General features: G+C 39.2%; 1 protein-coding gene across 2 annotated transcripts in view; it reads left to right on the forward strand.

Moving 5' to 3' along the window:
• The first annotated feature begins 1,235 nt into the window (after positions 1-1,235).
• Positions 1,236-25,079, forward strand: part of Il33 (interleukin 33) — a 42,147-nt gene continuing 18,303 nt past the window's right edge. The window contains exon 1 of one of the 2 annotated variants that reach the window (XM_005388671.2): positions 1,236-1,356. The gene's annotated coding sequence lies outside the window, so the exon portion shown is untranslated. The remainder of the gene's footprint in view (positions 1,357-25,079) is intronic. The other variant, XM_005388672.2, reaches the window with a different exon arrangement.

Consider the following 25,079-nt stretch of genomic DNA (forward strand, 5'->3'; position numbering starts at 1 on the left):
GTTGGCTCAATTCCTGACCAGCGCTGCTGGCCTCAGCATTCTGCCCCTTGGCCTTGGTTCTCTAGTGCTGCTATTCAAAGGTTGTATACAGCCTCTTCCTTCGTTCCTTACAAATACAACCGCACAGTTCGTAGTAAATGATTGCTTAAGTTTGAGGGTGATGAAAGGGCTTTACTGAATAGAAAAAGCCCAATAACTTTAAATTAGTAACAGACCACAGTGTTCCTCTCCCAGTTGTTTTTTCCTGAAGGAGATTCTATCACAGTCATATCTTTCCCAAGCCCTGGCCAGCCATGTATCCCTCTCATTTCCTCTTTCCCCAGAATTTCAGAACTCCAGTGTTCCACATTAGGCTAAGAAGGAAACTAAACATTTCCTGTTACTACATTTTACAGAGCATTTTTTCTACTCATTTGTTTCAAGTTCAACCTTCTAACCTTGAGTGTTGGACAGTTGTTGAGGCTTGGTAGGCCTGGGTGTATTTAACAGTTTCATCACTATATCCTTCTAAGCTCAACAACAGTCTTCCTTCCAGTGTATGACCTTAAGCTATAGAAACAACCCAAATTTTAGAAAAGCATCCCGTTGTCCCTTTATTTCCTGTTACAGTTATGTTTCAGGTACCAAAAAGAAATGAAGAGAAACTATGTGAGAATAAAATTTCTCATGAGGAGTTAATAAAATATCTACAGTGCAGGATTTGCTTTTATAACAAAAGTGATATCTTCTGTGAGCTTTTTGGGATAAACTAAAGGACAGTGAACAATATGGAGGGGGGATGGGTTGGGTATATTGGCATGCATGGACTATCTGAGAGCTTTTATTTGCTGATAAGTGGCATACTTCTGATATGCAATAGGGCGTAACCCTTACAAAGAATTTGGAAGAGGACTTTGAACTCTTAATAAAGGTTGCAAATTAAGAGGCCAATGGTCAAAAGTGAAAATGTACAAGACAAAATAGTTGCAATAGGAACAGTGCTGAAGGTGAAGTTTTAGAGTTCAATTTGGAAGACTGACTTTAGGAACCAAGTTGTAAAAGGTAGGGGGAGAAGAACTGAATCTTAGAGATAGGACTTGCATGTGAGGATTCCAATGTGAGTTGGAGAGAAGACAAAAATCCATCACTGCTGGTTAAAATTTAAAATAAAAACGCAGGAGAAAGCAGAAAGTGATGTGGACAGCATGTAATTTTAATTGGCTGTTTGGATATTAAAACACGGCTAGCACCTCATCCGTCCAGATCTCCCTCCTAAGCCTATTTGATTCTCTGCCAAACTTTCTGCAATAAAAAGTCTTCAGGCTCTCTGAGCAGAGAGGGAAAAAGCAAGCAGACAAGTCACAACAAGATCACAAGGTAAGAAGAGTAAAGCCAGTCTTATGGGAGATTTTTTTTTGGTCAAGTTTTGCAAAGATAGATCTTGAAAACCATAGAAAACTGTTTTTCCTGCAAAATGAAGTATTAAACTAATTTGTTTTTAATTATTATTATTGAAAATAGAAGTAAAAGCTGATGATAATAGTTGCTACTATCTTATAATTCCATTTTGCTTTCTTTGAGTGATTTGTAAGATTATTAATAAATTGTCTAAATAGATTACAACGGTCTTTATAGTAAATGTTCCTTTCCCCATCAATGAAACTTATAAAACAATTTGCTCATTCTACTTCATACTGCTAATGCTTAAGCAAACTTATTAGCAGTTGTTTGTAAGTGATTTTTAGTAAAAAGGGGATAATGAGAAGAACAATTTTTGAAAAAGTATAGAACTGACAATGTAAATTTGATAAATTCAAAATCTCATCAATTTTACCATTAGCCTTCATTTAGAGACTTGCCGTTGAAAACTGCTTTCTTCTTTTAATGCCTTGCAGTGTGTTTCCTAGCAATTTCCCCTCCTCTTTGCCTTATCTTTCCATAAGTGAATATACACCTCTGGACAATTTTAGTAGAGAATATGACACCAAATGCAGAAGAGTATACTGTGGCTGGACACAAGCTGGAGACTAAAGCTGCACTGGCCAGGGTTACATATGGGTGGATCTTTCTGACTCTTACTTGCTCCTCAGCGCCGTGCTTCTTCCATTTGAGTCACCCTTGCCTGCCACGGTGGTCCAACGCTGCTGTCAACAGCCCTACTTATTGCTTCTCCCATCCTTTCTCAAATACCTACTACTCCTCTTTTGGTTTCTTCGCACAAAGTGCATCAGAAAATTTCAGAATCCTGTGTTTCTCAGTTTAAGGTGCTTGAACTGAATCTCACAGCTGGACAGTGCCCTTAAACACACAAGCATTCAGCCTGGGCACTGCTCCACTCCCCTCAAATTTCACATTTTATCCATTCATCTTGCAAGGATCCTCGATTTCTTTCGCTTTGTTTTCTTTTCCTTTTTTCTACTTTTCTTTTCTTTTCTTCCCGGTACTGAAATTGAACCCAGAGAGCTCTGAACTATCTTCTCCTCCCCTAGGCTCATGTTGCTTTCTAAAGTGTTACCAAGTTGTTCGGGCAGGTCTTACACTTCTGATTCTTTTGCCTCAGCCCGCCAGGTTGCTGAGGGTCCAGGCATGTCTGATTTTCTCACTAACATGAAAAGAATCACTTTTTAACCAACATTTATAGCCAGAATGCACCTCTTGCCTTCTTCTTATTTACAGAGGAAAGAATCTGGAGGCAAATTTTCACTCAGTGCTGAAAGGAACAGAAGAGAGTGAGAAAGGAGAGCTGTCACTACTGTCCAGGGTCTGCCACGAGTTACAGAGAGAGAGCTTCTGGGAATGCATGTAGGCTTCATCCGTGAAAAATTCAGCTCTACTAAAAAATTAAATCATTGTAGAGAACTGTTGCAGAGGGGTTATCACTGGGAGAAGAAAAGATACACGTTCGGGAATATTTATGCTAGGAAGTCTGACAGCATGAGGGTTTGTTTGCCTGCTTTCAGATTGTGACTGTGACAAAACCAAAGGATCTTCTTACAGGTTCAAGGTTTGGTAAAGACTGTGGGACTTAAGAATGCCAGGTTTTTCCTTCTTTGTGTCCCAATTAGCAGAAGGGACTTATTTTTTTTTTTTTTTGGTTTTTCTCCGGTACCGGGAACCGAACTCACGACCTTGCGCTTGCCAGGCAGGCGCTTTTGCTGCTGAGCTAAATCCCCAGCCCCAGAAGGGACATTTTAGAAATTCGTAGACTGAAAATTTAACTCCTTGAATAGTAGAAAGAAACCTTAACGCTGTTAAAAACACAAAAGATGCTTGGTTCAAGGGCTTTAGGAAAGTATGGCAGAACCTCTAATCTGTTTTTCCTCTGGGTTTTCTGGTGCTAAATCTAAATACAAAAGGAAATTTGTTTGGTTTTTTTTTTTTTTTTTTCAAACCTTGGAATTGAATCCAGAACTTTGTGTACACTAGGCAAACACTCTTATCACCGAGCTACACCTCAGCCTGCAAAAGGAACTCTTAAGGAAAGATAACCTTACAAGGCAAGCAAAGTTCATAAGGAGGGAAAATAAAGGAGAATCGGATATTTGAAGTGCTTTGCCCTGCAGCAGACTTCTGTCATATGTTGCTATTATTATTGGTAATTTAGGCCATCCTGTGAGGGTTTTTGTTTTATTTTATATTTCTTAAAGAGTGTGATAAAGCATAACAGTAAAATCCACAGATTATCAAGATTGACAAGCTTCAAATCCAGTATCCTTGACTAGTAGTATGATCTGGATCTTACCTAACTTTCCTGTGATCTCCCCCAGTGAAATTATGAAAAAAAGAAAAACAGCAACAACAAAAACCCAACTCAGGAGAAATATTCTGATGAATATAACAAGTTACAAGTGCCACTAAAAGTAATTTATCAACCACTAACACTTTACTAAATGTGACACATTTAACCCACTTTATTGTGTATAACCTTCACATACATCTGTGAGATAAATATTATTTTCTCCATTTATGAAAATAAAGTAAGATTTGGAAAGGTTGTAATAACCCAAGATGATGAAGTTAGTGAATTTCAGTTCACATATCAAAATCCAGGGCCAAGTCCCATTTGGGTAAAAGAACTAAGAAGAATGATTCTAAACCACTTCCTTTATTGTGTCTCTAATCTTCCTTGGGAAGCCCTTGTTTTGATTCAGACTTTCCATCATTTTCAGATAAAAAATACGAAGGAGATAGCATTACACATTCCACTTATTTTTTTCAGTGTTACAGTCACTGTTACATGAGGGAAAGGGTCACTGCTAGCCAGTGTGATATAACTTCTTTAGCCAGTCCTGTAGCTATGAACCAAGAGAGGGACACCTACAAATTTGGCTGGCTGCCTTACTTTTAATGAGTCTCCAGTCTACATTCATTCCTTGATACCTTAAATACCTCATAAATTAAATGATTATCTAAATTTTCCCTAGCAATATTAGTACATGTGACTATACTAAAAATGTAATTTTAAGAATGTTTTCCTCATTATTTCCCCTGAAGTTCTTAAGAAAGACTCAAAATTTTCCTAAAGTGTTTAACAGAACTTCATAGTTTTGTATATTTGCTGTGCTCACATCTCAACCACTCTAGCTTCTTAGCCTGACTGTTTTTCAATATAAGTTGTTTAAGAAATGCTATTTAAACAGTTTATAGTTACTTTCCTTTTCTTCTTTAAGACACAGTATCACTATAGGCCAGGGTGGTTTTGAACGCTGCATAGCCCAGGCTGCAGTCTCACTTGAGAGCCTCCTGCCTCAGCCTTTGGGAGGCTATATATATTCAGCTTAATTGCAGTAACTGTCATTATCTGTGAGTGAAAAGACTTAATTTTTACGTGTTTTATAGTAATTAAATTAATATTATATCATACACAATTCATTGCATTAGCAGACAGCCATTTGTTAGTGGGAGAAAAATCACATGGTCTATCCAGGTGTGATATTCAAATCATTTAACAGCAGGTACAGCACAAGCAAAAATAATTAAGAAAGGAACCAACCTTACACAACTAATCCAGCCCATGAAGCCTACAAACTGAACAGAAGCATTAGGAAGGACTCTCAGTTTGGCTAGTAACTCATCAGTTTACTTGGGAAGGTGTGGCAGTGAAGGTGTGATATTTGTAAGGCTTCACAGAACTTTTAACATTCTATTCTATAACAGCAGTGTTTCTGTCCCCAAACAACAAGCATATCCCAAAGACAGGAGACAAATCCTGTAGAAGTTATGTAGCAGTAGCTACAGCCTTTGTACAAGGAGAACTTTTCATGTATCATACATTTATAATTAACCTCTAAATAAAGATAATCCGAAATAATATTTTTGATTAGTTTTGTATCCAGCACAGCTCTTGAAGTTCCTGGGGGCAAGGACAGTTGGAGGATGAAGAAATGAAGACAAGAGTCAGAATACAGAAAGCTGAGGTCAGGTGAAGCCCTCTCTCCAGAGGGGGAAAAGGAACTGCTCAACCACCCCAGTGCATTTATTTATACTTTCGGCAGGTTGATGTCATGTGACACCCCTCTGCCTAGCAACCTGTTTGCATGGCAACCTCAGGGTGCCTTACGTTCTCAGAGGTAGAGCAGCTTGTTCACATGGCTCTCATTGGGCACTCTTTGTTCCTGGGAGCAGTCTTGGTCCAGCCCTAACGCGTGATCAATCTCCAGCTTCAGCCACTCCCCATATCTCCCCTTTTTCTGTTTTGTAGTTGCAAGCAATGAGTGGTCAGTTGAATTTGGAGTAGCTATGTTTGGAGACATTGCAGAAGACATTCTCACTCTTGAACACTTTTTATTCTGAGTGAACTTACTCCTAAGCTAAAGATTTCCAGTCCAAGGATTTTAAGTCCTTGCATTTAGTAATTTAATCCTATACAGCCCATTAATCCATAACAGTAGTCAGTTACCAGTGTAGCTGGAAAGTGTCAGAAGATATTAGTGATTTGAGTTTCTTCTATAGCTAGCATATTATCATGGCATTGTCTTCTGTCTCTTGTACTTATACTTTTCTGCAGGGTGTTCAAGACCAAGTTAAGGTGAGACCTGTATTAATTACAATTAATCTCTTGCTATGTATCAAAGTCAGTTAAGTCTCCTCAGGACTTACCTTGGAACCATGTATAGTACTTCTTAGTTCTTCTGTCAATGTCAGCTGTCTGAATGTGTCATGACTATTATTTGACCAAATTGTTTTCTGTGAAATCTTGGGAGACTTTTCTCTCTCAGTGACTCTCCTTAGGCACACTATACACCACTGATCACTTTCCTCTGTGGTCCCACAATCTTCTTGATTAGAAGACCAGGGACTCACTGATTTATAGGATGTCACAGCAGAGGTTCTTTTATGTCCTGGGTCTTCATTGACCTCAGAGGTCTGAAGCTAAAATATTTTCTGTCCTCCCAGCCCACCTATCTTTCTAGTTTTTCATCTCCAAACCTCAGATTTTGAACATCCAGAAGAGAAGATTAATGACATTACCTTGAAATGGGAGCAGTGAGCTTAACATAATAATTTTATATGCATATCAAGCACTTTGAGATACAAAGTGGAACTGTTATTTCCCCTTAACCATGGACATTTAGTATTTGAGTCTGTGTAGAATGTTAAAAGACAATAGTTATATATTTTACACAGAAAACTAGAAATCAAAACCATACCTAATATTGTAACATGACAATCATGATGATATTTTTTAACACATCTAAATTTCTATTTTGACATAAAGTAGCCTTTCTGCAGCTGTAGCCTGTTTGGTCAGTCATCCCTATCTAGTACATAAGAAGCTTTTACCTAACTTTTTGACCTTTAATGGAATGCACGTGTCATCCCAGATTTCTGTTAAAAGCAGATATCTGAATCTGAAAGAAAAGTCTGTCACCATAAACAATCCCTGTTTTACATTCTGGAAGACCTATACATCTGGAGACATGAATACATTTAACACACCACAAAGTTAACAACAATCAATTGTCATAGCTATATGAAAACCTTTGTACCAGAGCATCTTTAAATCAAATCCTTATTGTCTAGAAAACTTAATCTTTTGATGATGACCAAAGTAAACATATCACAATAATATATTTTAATAGCACTTATTGGGGTGTTTCCCATAAGGCTATGCAGATCATTGGGGTTTCCTATTAATGAACAAGAACTGGTTAATGTTATTCCAGGCAGCTGCTTTCCTATTCATCAATTGGAGTTCTCAAATAATCTCCCTTTACTCTAAGGGATTTTTGCTTAATTATCTAAATAATTTTTGGTGGCCTATGAAAAAACCAAATTTGATTTCATGTTGACCAGCTGGCAACACAGGTGGAAGCATGATTTTTAAATCTATAACGCAAATTAAATTTTGAACAAATGTTGCAAAAATGCAAAAAAAGAAAAAAGGAAAAGAAAAAAATATTGTTAAATTCAAATAAAGAACAACTGTTCACAGATATAACAAAAAGATAAAGAAACAAGTACATAGCTTAACAGATTGGACAGACAAACATCTTAGAAATCAGAGTGCATTCAAATATATTTTTGAGCAAATTGAATTATAATAAATTTTACAATTTCAGAAGTTTGTAATTATAAATAGAGTAGTCAGGGTTTTTTGTAGGTCAATTAACAGAGATCTCTTATAAGAAGAATTTGGAAGGAATAAAAATCTTTCATCTATAATTAATATATTTTTTGTATTTTATTTGTCTTAATACTGGTAACTTTCCTGTCCCTTTCTTTCACAGAGCTTTCAGTTCAGTTATCTCTCTATACTCTGTCACCTACTCAGACCTTTGATCCCACTTTTGGTTACCATCTCTTGGGCATCCTAGGTCAGTTCCTTTAATTGGCCCCAGGCTAGGTCTAGCCCCATCCTTGTCTATCATTTGTGGCATGATCTCTGAGGCATCATTGCCACAGGACTGAGCATTAGCTTCTTGAGAGGTGCAATCAACTCCTTCTCTGGGCCTGGATCTATGATATAGCCAGACAGCACACTCTGGCACCCCGATAGGCCATTTAGTGTTCTCTGGAAAGACACAAGCATAGCCTCAATCCCAAATTAGCACTGGGCTGGGTCCTTTCCATTGCCCAGTATGAAGATCTTTGAGAGGATCCTTCCTAACTACTCTCTGTTTACCTGATTGAATTGTCTTTCTGCTGCTAGAGTTCCATCCTAGTAGGATTTTAAAAGTTAATAGTATATACTGGCAAGTGAACTATATTTTGAGATGTGAATGTTGTAGGGAAGGATTTCCCCTTCTGTTTTGTAATTAAATTTTGAGCATATGGTAAGCATATTCAACTATTCCTTGACTTTGAGGGTTATAAGGAATTCCCACAGTAAAGGATATATGAAAAATTTTACAAAACATTTGGAAGGCAGCACTTGTATAAGCTGGGCCATTGTCAGTCTTAAGTGCCAATGGGCAGTCAGGGGTACTAAAAGCATCCAAGCAATGAGCAATGACCTGTTTATCCACTTCACCAATTTTGTGTTGGTTTGGGGCTTATTTTGCAAGGGGAAAAAATAAAATACAGAGCACATATTTTTATAAGAATATTTATAATAATCACCCAAAGAAAGAATATACAAGACAGTGCAGGAAATCTGTCCACACACTAAGACCAGGGAATCCAGCTGGGGACCTGGACCCCACAAAAATGTCCTGCATGAGTCCAGCTGAAGGCGTGGAGCTCAGAACAATGCCTCCCACGAGTCTATCTGGAGACCTAGAGCCCATAACAATATCTCATGCAGGCCTGTTTCACGGATCTGTGCTGCAAAGGCCCAAAGGTCAGTGGTGGGATCTAGAAAGTCTATGCCAGCAGGACGAAGGATCTGTGTTAACACACTGAAGGATCTGCACTGGAGCCAGGAAGCGACACTCAGAAGAACCAGAGCTCCCTTGAAAGGTACCACAGCCATCCTCAGCAACATCCTCAGGTCCCGAGCTCCTCCGATGATCAAGATGGCCGAGTTCCTATCAGGGAAACAAATGCAGCAAGCTTCTCCAGGAGACCAGCAGTGCACCACCTTCCCCTCTGGAGCCAGGAAGTGATGCTCAGAGAGAGGACTGCAGCTCCCCCAAAATGAACCAAAGCCATTCTCAATGCCAACAAGGTCCTGAGCTCCTCTGAGGATGAAAACAGCCAAGTTCATCAGGAAAGCCAGCATGACAAGCTCCTCCAAAACAACCAACGGCTCCTTACAGCTTCTACCAGTTCCCAACTGCTTCTCTCAGCCTCCAGCAGCCTTTTTAGTTCCCAAAAGCCTAACCTTCTTCTTCTCCAGGTCTGCCTCTTATGCTGCTGGCAACAATCCTCAGGTGGGCCTCCCACACCCAGCACCATGCTTAGTCAGTTCAGCTGGGGGTTATAAGTTGGGCACCAGTTGTCAATCCATTACACCAGTGTAGGGATCGGCAAAAATAAATCTTGAGGAAGTATACACTGAAACATGGATCCAGCGTAAACAGCCAAACTCAGAAATGTGAATGACATCCATTTGTCAGAGACGATTGGGGTGTAACCCTTGGGGATTAGCTCCTATAGTGAGCGAGGGAAGATATATTACTCATGAGGAACACTGTTTAACAACTTGTTGAGCTTATTCCTGGATTAAAAGGAACTGTTTACACAAGGCAGAACTGTTTTCATGAAAGGCAGAAGCCTGTTGGTTGGCATCTGAGGGAGTAAGAGTGGCAGTATCCAGCAATCTACGACAGCATTTCCCTCAGTGAGAGGCTCTGGCAGTTGGGAATAAAAATGTAAATGACTGATGAAACGGGGGACATGGCATGATCGAACTGCAAATTGGAGAGTGTGAAGTAAGTGAAAGGATCTTCTGGGCCAGTGTGTACAGTGGCAGTTTCAATGTGGCACATCACACCACAAACATAAGTGCTATCTGAAAAGAGCTTAATTGGAGTGAATGGATGATCTTGCAAGGTCCATATAACAGCCTGTAATTCAGTCTTTAGTGCAGAAGAAAAAGCTATACCCTGTATTTGGGTGCCCAGGGCTCCCACTCACCCTTCACACCTCTGGCTGCAGCTTCTGCCTCACTGCTGGGGATGGGCTCCATCTCCGGTGCCCCCTCCCCAGAGAACCCAGCAGTCACTGCCTCTACAGCCATAGATGCCTTCTTTTCCTTCCATTTGAGCTGCTGTGGCTCACAGGGCCCTAAGCCAAGTGCTGTGCAAGTGCAATGCACGGGCAGGCCTGCGGTTTAAAGGCTGGGTGGGGCCCAGCCGTTTGTGCTGCAGCATGCAGGAGGCCTTTACGCCTCTGCCCACCCATTGTAGCCCACAGCAGTGCGTAGGCATCAGCTCCACTCTGCATGCCCATGAGCTGCCCGCGGCACCAAGTCCAACCCACCACACTGAGCAGAGACAGGCTGTGTCCTTGCAAGGAAGCTCTCCATGCCATAGCGCCCCTGCTGTTTGGTGGTGCCAGGGGAGGCCCCATTGGAAGTTTCCTGGAATAGGTCAGCCTTCCACATCAGTCCTGGAGTTACACTCACTTGCCCAAGGATACCCTCATCTACATTTTGTTCAGATACTAGAATGTTTTGTTGAAGGGACAGATAATGGTGATGCTGCCCATACAGGTGCAGCAGAACAATTTCAGGCAAAATGTCCCTCGCCTCCACAGCTAAAACAAGTAAAACCTTGTTTTTTCCTTTGCCTCTAGGCTGTGGATAAATAACCTGAATGATAGCTGCTGTGGATGAATTCCCATGTCTGCACAAATCTGAATCATCTCAGAGAGCATAATGCATTTTTTATGGGCTTGTAAAGCCTCTTTACACAACTTATTTGCATTTTCAAAGGCCAATTGTTGAGCAGTTAGCCTAAAGGATGACTCCATTTTATGAAGGGTGGAAACAGCCTGTGATGCAACAAAATTTCCCTGAACTGAGAAGGTAGAAGTAGCCACTTGTGGCACAGTTAAGGTTATCAGGCACTGTGAAATAGAATTCACAGTGAAATGGAATTCACAGTGAAATACTCTTCTAGTGGAGAAGGGTCCTTTCCCCCTTACCCCATTGTTCCTTCCTTATTGAATTGAGCAAAGCTAGAGGGTTTAAGTTCTATTGGGAGGTTATTGTTCTGCCATCTTTTTTCCACTTGGGATTTAATTTTAAAATAGTGCTCTGAGCCAAATCCTCTGTGGTTGTCTCAACAAACATACAACCATTAAGACATTCCCTAGTCCAAGTCCACAAAGAAAAGTAAATATGAGAATCAATAATACAATAAACATTTCTATATACATCTGTGGTTCTTGAAAACCTGTTTGCCCCATGTTTTACACCTGGTGATAGCAATATCAATACACCTCTGTGATCAATATTGATGCTATCAATGTACTTCTCCCCCTTTTGCACACACAATGAGAAGCGTCCTCTCACTTGCTATTTCTTCATACCCCCGTCCTGTATTCAGGCACTAATACACCACATCCAATTGAGCCCTCAGAGTTCCTGGAAGGAACCACAGTGGGAGGATGGAGAAATAAAGATAAGAGTCAGAATATAGACAGCTGAGGTCAGGTGGAGCCCTCTCTCCAGATGGGATGAAAGGAGTTGCTGAACCACCACAGCACATGTATTTATCCATTTAGCAGGTTGATGTCATGTGACATCCCTCTGCCTAGCAACCCGTTTGCATGGCAGCTTCAGGGTGCCTCACATTCTCAGAGCTGGAGCAGCTTGTTCACATGGCTCACCTCAGGTTCCTCTTTGTTCTTGGGATCAAGCTTGCTCCAGCCCCACATGTGTGATCAATCTCTGGCTTCAGCCTCTCCCCACAGATTAGAAAAAATTTTTGTTCTCTTTGTCTTTCAAATAATACTATGGATTTAGGGTTTTGTTAGTGTTGTGGCTGACTCACTTTAACTGACTATAGTATTTTTATTCCTCTGAGCCAAGTTATCATAACTAGCCAGACATGTTGGTGCACACCTGAAATCCCAACTGCTCAAGAGGCTGAGACAAGTGAATTATCAAATTCAAGATCAGCCTGAGAATTTAGGAAACTGTTTCAAAGCAACAACAAATTGTCATAATTTGAAACATGGAAGTCCTTCTATGCTGACTGTTTGTTTTTTTAAAACCACCTCATAATTTTTAAAATGAATCACCGTCTTCAGGCAACAAGTTTTTTTTTTTTAAATTGTGAAAGTGTTGATATCGATTTTTTACTTCATATCTACATTAGTTACTAGAGAATGGTAAAGCGTGGCTTCACAAATCATTTTATGAATAGAATGTTAACTGAAGTTTAATTTCCTTTTTTAAAAAAAGCTATCAACTATGAAACATGTCATACACTGAATCTTATATCATGTATATATAAATATAAGTTCTGAAGAAAAACAATAAAATGAACAATGTGTGTCTACCATTCTGCATAAAAACAGAATATTACTAATACTTTTAAAGGCCCATCTGTACCATTACTTCAGGGCACACTCCTTCTTTTCTTCTCTAGGTAATATTTATGAATTTGTGTTTAGGATTCACTCTCTTCCTTGTTCATCTACAATTATTCTGTGTATGATTTATGTGTACAAAACATTCATAATAATTTTATACACAAATTTATATACACAAATATTTTTGGTAAATAAATCCAACTGGTGTCTTCATGTTTTATAAGAATAAAATAGTAAAATAGTGCTACATCACCTATTGGTAAAATTAATAGCAAAAATAGTAATAATATTCTGTGTTTTTGTAAAAAGAGCACCTCAAATAGTTACTTATAAGTCTTGTTCTAACAAAAAGGATTTTCAGTTTATCTTTTCTACCTCCAATATATTATGCTTTCTCACATATAATATACTTTATTGATTTTAACACATCAATTTATATACCCATGTCATAGTAACATTTTCTTCAACATATAGAATTATTTAGATGTTAAAATGTGCAATTTAGCCCTATTTAAGGATACTAAATCAGTGTCATAATACAATAGCTGTCATTTCAAGATTTAGAAAATAGTGTAGATTATACTTAGGACAAAAAAATAAAGAATTTGTATCACTTGATAAGTTTTTAGCTACAACAGAACACCAAAGTGAACATGGCTTAAAACTTAATGACACATTGTTCACTTAACAAGAAGTTCTGAGTTAAATAGTCCCATAGTAAAAGGACACAACAATATGGCATTGTCTATACTTTTCCCACATGTCTGCTCTGCCATCCTCAGAGTGTCCATGATTTCTTCCTTCATGGGAAAAGATAGCTGGCCTATCTTCTGAACAGGAGTCAAAAAGCTCTTACTTCTCACTTGCCTCTCATTCAAGGAGAAAAATTTTCTAAGTCCCAGGCTAATCTCATCTTACATCTCACTGACCAGATCTGAGTCACTGGATAGTCACAGGTCTACTCCTAGACCCAGTGTTTGTAGCTAGAAATAAGACTGTGTGTCTATATTTCTTCTTTGGGGAAAGAAGAGGTTCATTAGCTCAGAAACAGTGTTCATCCTCAGAAACTTAAAAATATTTAACTCCTGCAGAATTCTAACCATTTTTATTTTTAAAACTTCTTGTCCACTTATGGGAGGGGCAGCTGAATTTTTTTGAAAGTCACTCTAAAAGTCTGGGGATTTAGCACAATTGTAGAGAGCTTGACTAACAAGTATGAGGCCCCATGTCAAATCTCTAGCATACATACACACACACACACACACACACACATATACACAGAATAAAAAAAAAAACAACAAAAACACAACAACAACAAAGTTGCTCTGAGGATTCTGGATTCTGCTTTAGAAAACAACTAAATATCTTTTTTACCCGATTAATTTTCAGCTGTTTCAGGACAGAAAATAGTCTTTAATCACACATATTAGAAGCGCATACTTCATAGAAGAGAAAAGAGGAATATTTTCATTGACCTGTCCAATCATTTCCTAACAGATGTTGACACTTCTTTAATTTCTTTAAAAATACTTAAAAAGTTATTTAATTCTTAAGAATTAATTCAGCTTTTATTATTTAATTCTGTCAATGAGCTCGTTTAACCACCATGCTTAAGAGTACAGTGCCTATATATTTTAGAATCCACTGACAGTCTCTCCCTTAATTTAAAAAAAATTGAAATTTTATTGATGTATAACATACACATAAAACTGCACAAAAATACACAAACTGTACACCTTAATGAACTGTCACAAATTGAACATAACTTTGTAGCAAAAATAAAACAGAAGAACATAGAACTCCAGAAGCTTCTTCATGTCCCCTTCTAATAATTATTGTCTATCTCAAAGATAACCACTGTTCTACTTTCGGATATTATATAGTCATGTGATGCATAACAATATTTTATCCAATGATGGGCCACATACACCACAGTCATCCCATAATATTGTATCACCTAGTGTCATTCTAACCAGGGTGACAGGTCCGGAGAACGAGGCGCCTGCAGATGAAAAGTAAGAGAGACAAGAAAAACAAGAGAGGCAAAAGTCTGGGATGAGGAGGCTTACAGCCTCTTGGACTGCAGCCCCAATTACCAATCTGTCACCTTTTATTGAGTGAGAACCAAGGGTGTAGCTAGTACAAATGGGTGGATACCAAACATTTTAGTAATTAAAGCATTATCCTTCTCCAATTCTGCCTCTTATGCTGCTGGCAACAATCTCTAGGTGGGCCTCCCATACCCAGCACCATGCTTACTCAGTTCAGCTGGGAGTTATAAGTTGGCCACTGTCTTAGTTACTTTTCTCTCATTGCTGGGACAAAATACCTGATGCCCAAAATTAAGGAAGGAAAAGTTTATTTCACTTACAGTTTGTGGAGGTTTCAGTCCATACTTTGCAGATTAGAAGGCAGAGTGGCACATAGCAGAGGGCTACAGCTCATGGCAGCAGAACACAGCAAAGCAACAAGCACACACACAAGGGAGGAAATGGCCAGAAGCACCCTCTTTCTCTCCCTTACATATGCAAACTATCCACCCCTGGGTGGTTTAGCTCTCACACCCATAATTAATCAAACTCTAAACCCTGCCCCATGGCCGCATGAGGCTTTGGGGGAACACCCAGACACAAACCATAACAGCCACCAGTTATAAATTCACTACAACTCACAGTCCTTACTTCCCATTAATTTTTACAATGCATGGCAAGACTGAAAAATAGGGATCTCCTGCAATTCAAATACACTCTTATCTTCAGGTGAAAGGTTTCAGTTCATTTTTGCAACAATAAACAAATCATTGTGTGTCCTCAGTGCTTTCTAATCAACAAATGGCCTTTTCCACAACCTGGTAATGTTGCAGCTACCTGGTTTGTGTAACAACATTCTACAATGTTCATACAATGAGGAAATTCCATAAGGATGAATTTCTCAGAATGAAAGTGAGGGACACTTCCACTAGCTTGATTTATATATCTGTGCTATCTAGAATAAATCTCTGCTTAGTAATATTTTACATGTTTGAAAAATGTGCTATGCTCAAACAAGTGCCTCTCTACAAGTGAATCAACTTTAAAATATTCCATTCTATTTTGAAGATACACTTAAAAATCCAAACCTTTCCTATCAAAAAAATCTCATGCTTCTCTTAAAAAATGAGCAGCAAACTAACTGAGAGAGGGGCTGGGGATTTAGCTCAGCGGCAAAAGCGTTTGCCTGGCAAGCGCAAGGTTGTGAGTTCAGTTCCCGGTACCGGAGGAAAAAAAAAAAAAAAAACTAACTGAGAGAATGTGGGGTACTGCCCAAAGAACTAGGATTTGGAATTATAAATCTATTAAGTTGCCCAAATAACTTCAGGTGTTAGAATCTGGGTACTACTCCCAGAGAGAAACACATTAATTGGCAAGTTCTTGTCTCCAGTTAAGCAGTCTGTTTTTGTTGTACTGTATTGTTGCCAATTGCAAATGTTATCAAACCTGTTGGCATATATTTGTGGTGAGTTGGTCAAAATCTGGAAATAATATTTTCAAACATACATGCATTTACATACATTACTATTGCTTCATGAATAAAAAGAGGTGATATATTTTGATGTATCAACATTTCTTACCTTTGTAAATTGTCTTCCTATTGGGGTCTGGGGTATAAACTTTAGAAAGCAAACCAGGCCAGGTCGAAATAAGTGAACTCAAACAAAACAGATTGGATGCTTTAACTCAAGTTTTGTGAATTGATTTGTAACCTAAAGACTCATGGTTTGGTATGTGTGTTTTCCTTGTGTATTTCTCAGCAGTGTCTTCATGCATATTGAAATTTCCCCACCTGTTTTCCCGGTGTCCCTTCTACAAAATGACTCATTTTCTCAAACCTGTTTCATTCTATTCTCAGGCTTTCTCATGAACTAAAGGAAGAAAAACAAGGACGCATCCTCTTGCTCATTTGAAAAAGAAAAAGTGAGCAGTTTCTTTCCTAGAGAGGAGACAATGCACTAACAATATGTTGTTACCAAGTTCCGTACATGAGACATAAGGACAGCACCAAAAATTTCTGATAAACTGAGCCTGTACTTTCTTCATACTTTGTTTTTCTTTGTTACTAATCATTATTTTGAAGAACTATCAGCAGGGTAGAGATGGAAGCAGTCACAACTACTGTTTTATGAGTTGAGACTCAGGTTCTGGTTCTGGATTCTCCACACACCCATTCACTAGTTCTGAGTGGGACTTTCCTCATTTGTAAAATAAGGAATTTAGGCCATCTTTGAACTTTTTAACAGTGTTCAATGACTGCAGAGGTGCTTCACTGATTCTGCAAATATCTGATGTGAATTTTACAGGTTAAAGGAATAGTCTAAGGCTGTAAGTACCCACCCATAAGCACAACCATGTAGTTTTGCTCTTTTGTAAAGTTTTATTGTCCTCAGTAACTGACATTACAATCTACTCTTTTCTATTATTTGTTGTTCCATTTCATAATTAAGGTATCAAGATGTGGACTCTTTCCTTCTTTCTGTTCTTCCTTCCTTATTCTTGCTTGAGATTCATTTTCACTGGTATTCTTCAGTGTGAAGATTTGTATCTTTCAAATATTTGGGAAAGTTCTTAGCCATTAGATCTTCAACTAGTGTTTCTTCTCTGTCATCTCCTTCTATTATTACAAATAGATATACCTTAAACTGTCTTTGTCTTTCAAATCTGTCCCCTTCTTTTTTATATTTTCCATCACTGTGGGATCTCTGTATTACAGTCTAAATATCTTCAAACCTGTTTTCTAGCTCACTGACTTTCTTCACCTGTATCTAATCTGTTGCTTAATTGATTCATTGAGTTGTAATTTCAATAATATATTCTTTTTATTTCTAGGTTCCCTGTACATGTTTTCAAATTTTTTTCATAACACTATTTAAATATTAAAGTCAGTTATTTTATATGACATTTCTGGTAGTCCTAATATATGAAGCTTTTGTGGTTGATGTCTACTATCTGTTCTTTCTGTGAGCTCTCACTATAGTCCTTAGTATTCTTCTTTGGTTTATACATTTTGACTAAAAGCTACACATTTGCTTTGGAAGTTTTGCTGTGGAAATATTTGATGGCTTAGATAATAGCTGCCTCAAAGTTAAAAGTATAAAAAGGGACTTAGCTCATTGGTAGAGCACCCCAAGTTCAGTCTCCAGTACTACAAAAAACAGGTTAACTATAAAACATGTATGCTCCTATTAAATCTTTCATAGTGCTTTCAGTTTTTACAAAATTTGCATTTTGTGCATTATTTTTCTAGTTTTACTTAAATGAATTCTAAAAGTAAATAAAGTGATATCAACCTTAACCTTCAGAGGTAACAAAAACCATATGCCTACTCGTTTCACGTTAGCTTTTGCCCACATACACCATTTACCTCTAGCAATTCTCTGAATTCATGAAAATAAAACAGAAAAAATCTGAACACTCTTTAGACTTTCCTTCTCACTATAACTTTGTCCTAAAATAAAATATCGCTAAGTCCATGGTTTACCTCGACTTTTGTGTTGTGACAGATCAGCCTCTAACAGATGACTCCAGGTCACTTAATTCCTCCCTTGCCTACTGTCTTGGTTGTTTTCTCTTGTTGCCAATGCCCAACATGAAGGAAGGAAAGGTCTATTTAGCTCACAGTTTGTGGAGGTTTCAGTCCATACTTGGCTGGCTCCAAAGCAAAGTGGCACATGGCAGAGGGCAACAGTTCATGGTGGCAGAAGACAGCAAAGGCAACAAGAGCAAAAGGAGGAGCAGCATTGGGGAGAGCAAGGCTCTTTCCCTCCCTGTGTGCAAACTACGCCCCTCAGGGCGGGCGTAGCACTCACACCCTTTATCCCAGCATTGGACCATGGATCAATCATAAACTCTAGAAGCCCGCCGCATGACTGCATGAGGCTTTGAGGGGACATCCAGACACAAACCATAACACTTACCTTGTCCTGTCTGCTATAAAGTTAGTGAAGAGGACAGCAAGACAGTACAGGGCTGAGGCAGAACTGGGGCACTTTGTGTGGACGGCATCTGTTGAGTGAGAAGGATACTGGTGCAGGAGTAAGGAAAGAGGATAGAATGGGCTGAATACAGGAAAGAAAATCAAAGGGATGGAAAAATTCTGGTTTAATGCACTCTCCTCATTTTTAAGATAAGAAAACTGAGATTTGGAAAGCTGAAGGGAGCTAAGAGAAGAGAGAAAACCCTGGATCTAGGCTTGGAAACAAGAGACAAATCTGCCTCCACTTCTCCCAAATCACTAAAGACTTGATCCCATCACACAGCTGTGGCCTCCAGGGTGTGGCCTCTGGTCGAATGAAAAGCACAGGGCCTCAAATCAGCAAGAGAGTCAGCTTCTTCGATCTTTAAAAAGAACATCAACGCAAGCACAAGAAGACCTTGGTTCTACTAGGTTGGACGTATAAAATCAGCATTTCTGTAGCTCAAAAATGATGAAGTAGTGATAATTCCATATAGTTGACCCAAAGTTCCAGCTCCAATGCGCTACAGATGTTTGGGGTCTGGGGAGAGTTCCCACACCTCTTTGGTGAGTGCTGCCTGCCATACCGGGCTATGGAGATTTTGCAAGAACTAATCCAAATTACATGACATTTACTGAGTGCCCGCTGTGGATAATTTCTGAGGAAAAAAAAGGTGCAACCCTCGTTCCAAGAAGCTAGAAGTCCAGTTGAAGGAAAAGAGTTAGATGTGATAAGCAAATAAGAGAGGAAGCAATAAAGTCTGCAGGATTGTGGGTTGTCAGGAAAATAAACCTGTGAATTGAGCTCCCAGGGTTAAACTGAAGCTTCGTGGGTAAATGAGACGCGGCGTCAGCAGCAAGAAGACTTTGCACGAAGGTGGACAGTATGAAAGTGCATAGGAAATTGAGGAACGGTAAATCAGTCTAAAAGACAGAAAGTGTGGAGGGAAAGATGGAGTGACCAAGGCTGTTGGGGCACGTAGCACCAATGTTAAAAATGACTGGATAATATTGCATCTGTAAAAACCATGGAGAAACAAGGAAGTGGTTTAGAAATGTCAAGCGCTACTCTTTTTAAAGACAAAAATAAATGTCCCTACACACTGATACTATCCCTCCCCTTCTCTCCAAATGAATCCTAGATTTGTCAGAATTCTTTATAATGTGTTTCCTCTCTCTAAAGGTGTTCTTTCCTGGGTTCAAGTAAGTGACATCTAGAAACTGTCATAATACTTTGGAAGGCAGGAAAGAGGAAGTGATTCAGTTTGCATGGGGATGATGTTGTCATTGTTCTCCAAATTTCAGCCTTCCCTTCTGTGCATCACTTATCACTTATCCTGATCTCCTTCCAGAAAGATGTGAAATTGTTACATCCAAGGGAACAGAGGACTCGTACGGGCACCCAGCCCTCGGCCTGCCCTTATTGTTCCCTGGCAATGAAGTCAGACTGTGTTGGCAAGCTTAATTATACTCTCCATTTCCTCTCTCCTTCATCATCCAAGACAAATTTCGGGCCACTGTCTTCTTCCATTGACTAGCAATAGGCTTGTGTGGTCCCACCATACATCATAGATCCTCTTCCCATTTGAAGGCATGAAAGTTGATATGGTGGTAATGGAATTTAGGGCCCAAGAATTCTATTCTACCAATGTTCCCCATCCACCAAGAGAAAGAACCAGATCAACTTGATATCAGATTCTGGCTTTCATTCTTATTATCTATGTAGCATTTGGAAAAGACAATCTCTCTGAGGCACCATTTCTTCATTTGTAAGAGGCAAAAGATCATGGTGATAATTATAGATAAAGCATCTTATACTTGTAGATAAAGATGCCAGAAACACAGCAGTTGCTATCATTACCACCACCACTACCACCGTTGTTAAGTCTGAACTAAAATAAACTGCTTGCTGGTTGTTTTAATTACTTTTCTCTCATTGCTGAGACAAAATACCCAACACCTAAAGTTAAGGAAGGAAAGGTTTATTTAGCTCACAGTTTGTAGAAGTTCCAGTCCATAATTAGCTTGCTCCCAAGCAGTGGCATGGCAGAAGGGCAACCATTCATGGTGGCATAAGATACCAAAGGCAACCACAGAGAGGAGGGGGCAAGCCTCTTTTGCTTCCTTATATTGTATGCAGGCTACCTGCCCTAGAGCTGGTGTAACACTCACACCCCTCATCCCACCACTGGACCATGAATCAATCACAAATTTTGAAAGACTGCCCCTGTGACTGTATGAGGCTTTGGGGAGACATCTAGACACAGACCATAACACTGGTCTCATCCTTCCCTCTTATTCCCCTCCAATTGGCAGTCAGAGCACTAATTTACAAACAAAAATTGAGTCACATCTATATTACTTAAAACCTTTCTCTAGCTTTCACTGCACTGTTTCTTGTACTGAGGACTGAAACCAGGGCTTTGCCCGTGCGAGGCAAGTGCTCTGTCACTGTGCTATACTTCCAACCCTTCATGTGCCACTTTAAATAACATCCACGCTCTTTCTTCTAAACTCCAGGGCCAGTCTGAACTTTGTTTCGTCTCCTCCGTCTTGAACCCTTTTACATTATGCTGTCCCATTTCTCCCTCTGCTCCAGTCTTGCTGGTCCTCTCAGTTCCCTCTACACTACAAGTTCTGTCCACCTCAGGGCTTTGCCCCTAGGTGTTCTCTGCCTGCAAGGCACTTTGTGCACCTGTATTTCACATGGTCTCACCTTTTGGACGCATCTTAAATGTAACCTTTTCTGTCTGCACTACCTTATATAATTTTAATCCTTTATATTCTTCACCAGATTACTTTCACTGTTCACTAGTAATACATTAATATGACTGCCTGACATTTATCTCTTCAATAGTGAACAAACTCAAGAAGGGCAGGAAACACTTTGCTTTTTCACCACTGTTTTCCAGTACCTAGCCTAGCAGTAGAGAAAGTATTTGATTATTGTTGTTTTTACTAAGCAGCACCTTGTATCAACAGATAAAAATCCAGCATTACTTGTGACCTCGGTACCTCAGGAAGATTTGGAGTTCCTTACAAGCATTATCAGTTGTATTTCTCTTTTATGCCTTTTGCTACAGCAAATAGAAACACCAAAATGACACCCACGATTTGGAGGAGGCTTTATTTAACGTCAGACAGGCACTGACAAGGAATCAGTCCTTATAAAGATGTCACACCCTGATGTCTGGTGGTTCAGGGCTTATACGGGATGAGCAAGCAGGAAGTACAGAACGGCTTGTCAGTTGGGAGTTGGTTCTGACAGTATGTATCATAATGACCAGCAAGGTATCACAGTGACCAGCCATTTCTAAGACACAGAAGTAACAGAAACTGTTACCTGGGCAACTCGTGGAAGCTGACATATACTGGAGGGCGGGGCATTTTCTGCTACACTTTAATTCATTTTCTTGGACATCAGAGGTTGAACTTCCTCTTGTCTGTATCATCAAAGTCTTCCATAACAAGTATGTATTTTTAATAAATTTCTATAAACTATTTTAATTACTAGATGTATCAAAAGAAATCAATCTGAATAAAAAATTTTAAAGTAAAATTCATAATAAGAAAAATCAAGTCAACCTAACATTCTCAAGTGTATCAGTATTTTGATACAGGGCATTGTTAATCAAAGAGAGTTTCCTGGCACAGAAAAAGTTTGCCATTTAATAAATGATTTTCCAGTTGATCAGATACAGCTATATGAAAAGGTAAAATGAAAATTTTCATGTAGTTTCCCCTAGTGCTAATGGAATACATGGCCCCTAGTATAAAATGGATATTCAATATTTGTTGAACACAAGTTTCTAGAAGACTTCTCCCACAAAAGAGGCAACCATAGACATCTGCAACTTTGGAAAAGATTATAAATCCTGTATTTTGTTGTTGTTCAGAGGTGAATGGCCAGCTAAAGATTTTCTGTGTATTATTTCTTGACAGATTAAAATCATCTTTTGTGCTTTCTTCTTAACTTAAATGTAGGTCATTTCTTCTAGAATGTTCTCCTTCAACACACATACATACCCCTTGCCCTCTCCCTCATTTTCCTTAAAAACCTTTTATTTCCTTTTATTATCTAGAATGTGACTTTTTTTTTTCCTGGTAATACTATTGTTCTCAAATATAAACACTCCGTTTTCTTGTTTGCCTGTTTCCCGATGCCAGTAGAGGTGTTACATAGTCTTCATTTTCCACTTCACTTTCTAACCTAGTCTGAGGCCCAATTAATGCTAATGAATTTCCTTTCTAGTCACCAGCTGCCCTGACCCCCTTTCCTTCTTTGCCTCTGCTATAATCATTCCTGGTGATGCCTCCTTCTATGAGTAATAGCTTTCAACATGTCACTCGGAAACCACATCCTGACCACTATTAGTATCAGAACATCTCTAGCCCTAAGATAGAGCACACTGGAATTCTCTTGCTTACAAATTCCTACTTCCTACTTCCTCCCTTTTTATTTTTCAAATTGTGGGCATATATATATATGTAACACGAAATTTAGCATTTTAACCATTTTTAAGTATGCAGTTCTTTGGCATTAAGTACATTCAGATTCTCTTTGCAACCACCTCCACCATCCATTTCTAGTACATTTTTCCATTTTTCAAAACTGACTTCACTCCTGAACAGTAAATCCCTATTTATTAATTCTTTGTTTATATTCTCCAAAGAGCTGCTTGAGGCGTTTCTCCACTTATCCTTAAAACTTCAAACTGATGCTTTCCCCGCTTCATCTCTGTAATTCTTTCACTACTTACATTGCTAAAAAAGGGGCTGGGGATTTAGCTCAGCGGCAAAAGCGCCTGCCTGGCAAGCGCAAGGTCATGAGTTCGGTTCCCGGTACCGGAGAAAAACCAAAAACAAACAAACAAACAAACATTGCTAAAAAAGATTGAGGTCACTTTACAAGATCCTCAAGTTCCTGTCCCTAGTCCTTAAAACCTCATATCTTCTGCCATTCTTTCACTTTTCCTCCTTTCCAATAAGAAGTATGTTTCCTCTGTTACAAAGCTGACTTCTCTACTGCACGCATGCGTGTACACACACACACACACACACACACACACACACACACACACCATCTCCTCTGGGACTATGGAATAAGTTTTCCCCTTTTTACTGACTCTTTCCAGCATTGAAAATTACCCAAGAATCCCATGTACCAATAAAACGTACATGATAATATTTTTAAATATGTATTGAGCGTCCACTGTATGCCAGATACTATACTAAACACTTAAAATATACCTTATTTAATTCTTAAAACCAATTAGTTCAAATTATTATGAAGAAATTTATTATTTTGAGGAAGCTGGGGTTTTAGAAATATCAGGTAGCTTTCCCAAGATCAACTAGTGAGGAAATAGCATCTTCCCTGCTCCACACTATTCCCTCGAGAGATCATTCTTCTTTTTGTCTCCTACCATAGTTCCAGAAAAGTCTCACTTCCTCCTCCTCCACCACCCACACACAGTCCACTGCAGTTGTTTCGCGATGCCAATCATACTTCAAGTATTCTCTCTAAGAGCTCTATCTCCAACTGGGGATGATAGAACTTGTTGTCAACTATTCTGCTTTTTGAGACAGTGTTCTCTCTTACTGCCTTCTTTTTTCTTTTCTTTTGATTTGCTTCATTAATTCCTCGCTTTTCTTACTCTTTAAATGTAAAGTCCCCTAGAGTTCCTTCTCTCCACAGTTTTCTCTTCCCGCTTCACACTTAGCCAAGACAATGCATTTGCCCTCACACTATCTACTATGGTGCTGTCACAGATGAACAGCAAGCCCACATGGCTCATTCTAGCCTCCTGTGACCTTGTTTCTGCTCCCTACCAAAATGTCCTTGTAGTTCTTCCTCAAGCTCCTCAAACTATTCCTTTTCTCTGCCACTGAACTCCCCTTCTGCATTTCCCATCACTAAGCACTAGCACTACCTTTATTTTCCTTTACTACCCTGTTCCCCTTATCCCCAGTCCACAGCTGTATATCCCACAGGCAAAAATAGCTGTTGAGGTCTGTGATACAGCTAAAGGTAAAGTGTTTGCCTAAAATGTGCAAAGTGAAAGACAGAGGGGAAGGAAGGAAGAGGGTGTGGAAAACCAGGCACAGTGGAATGTACCTGTAATCCCAGGACCCTAGAGGCTGAGACAGGAGGATCTTTACTTCCAGGGCAGCCCGGGCAACATAAAGAGACTCTGTCTCAGATAAACAAAGAGCTGTGAAGACATTAGGATGGAAATAACCCTGAAATGGGAAGGAAATTTTGGTCCTAATCCTGATTTAGCCATTAAGCAGCTGGATGACTTAGTGACCCAAAATTGAAGCCCTTCTCGCACCAATATCCAATGATTTTATTAAGCATCTGTGGCACTCACTCATCTTCATTACCTTCGGATTAGTCCCACTAACTGCCCTAACTGTCCTCACTCTTTTGCCTGGGCTATTTAAATCTGGTATCTCACTGGTCTTCTTGCTTATTTTTCTTGTTTCTTTCCTTCGGATGTTGCTTTACACAGCCATAAGACTACATACACAAAACACAACTAAATGATGTTTCTCACTTGCTTACAAGGTTTCACGCTTCAGCCAGGTACGGTGGAACATGTCTGTAATACCAGCACTCTGGGAGGTGGAGGCAGGGAGATCTCAAGCATGAGACCAGTCTGGACCACTTAGCAAGACCTTGT

Source organism: Chinchilla lanigera, unplaced genomic scaffold (assembly GCF_000276665.1).
Source record: "Chinchilla lanigera isolate Chin_1 unplaced genomic scaffold, ChiLan1.0 scaffold00033, whole genome shotgun sequence".
Taxonomy (NCBI): domain Eukaryota; kingdom Metazoa; phylum Chordata; class Mammalia; order Rodentia; family Chinchillidae; genus Chinchilla; species Chinchilla lanigera.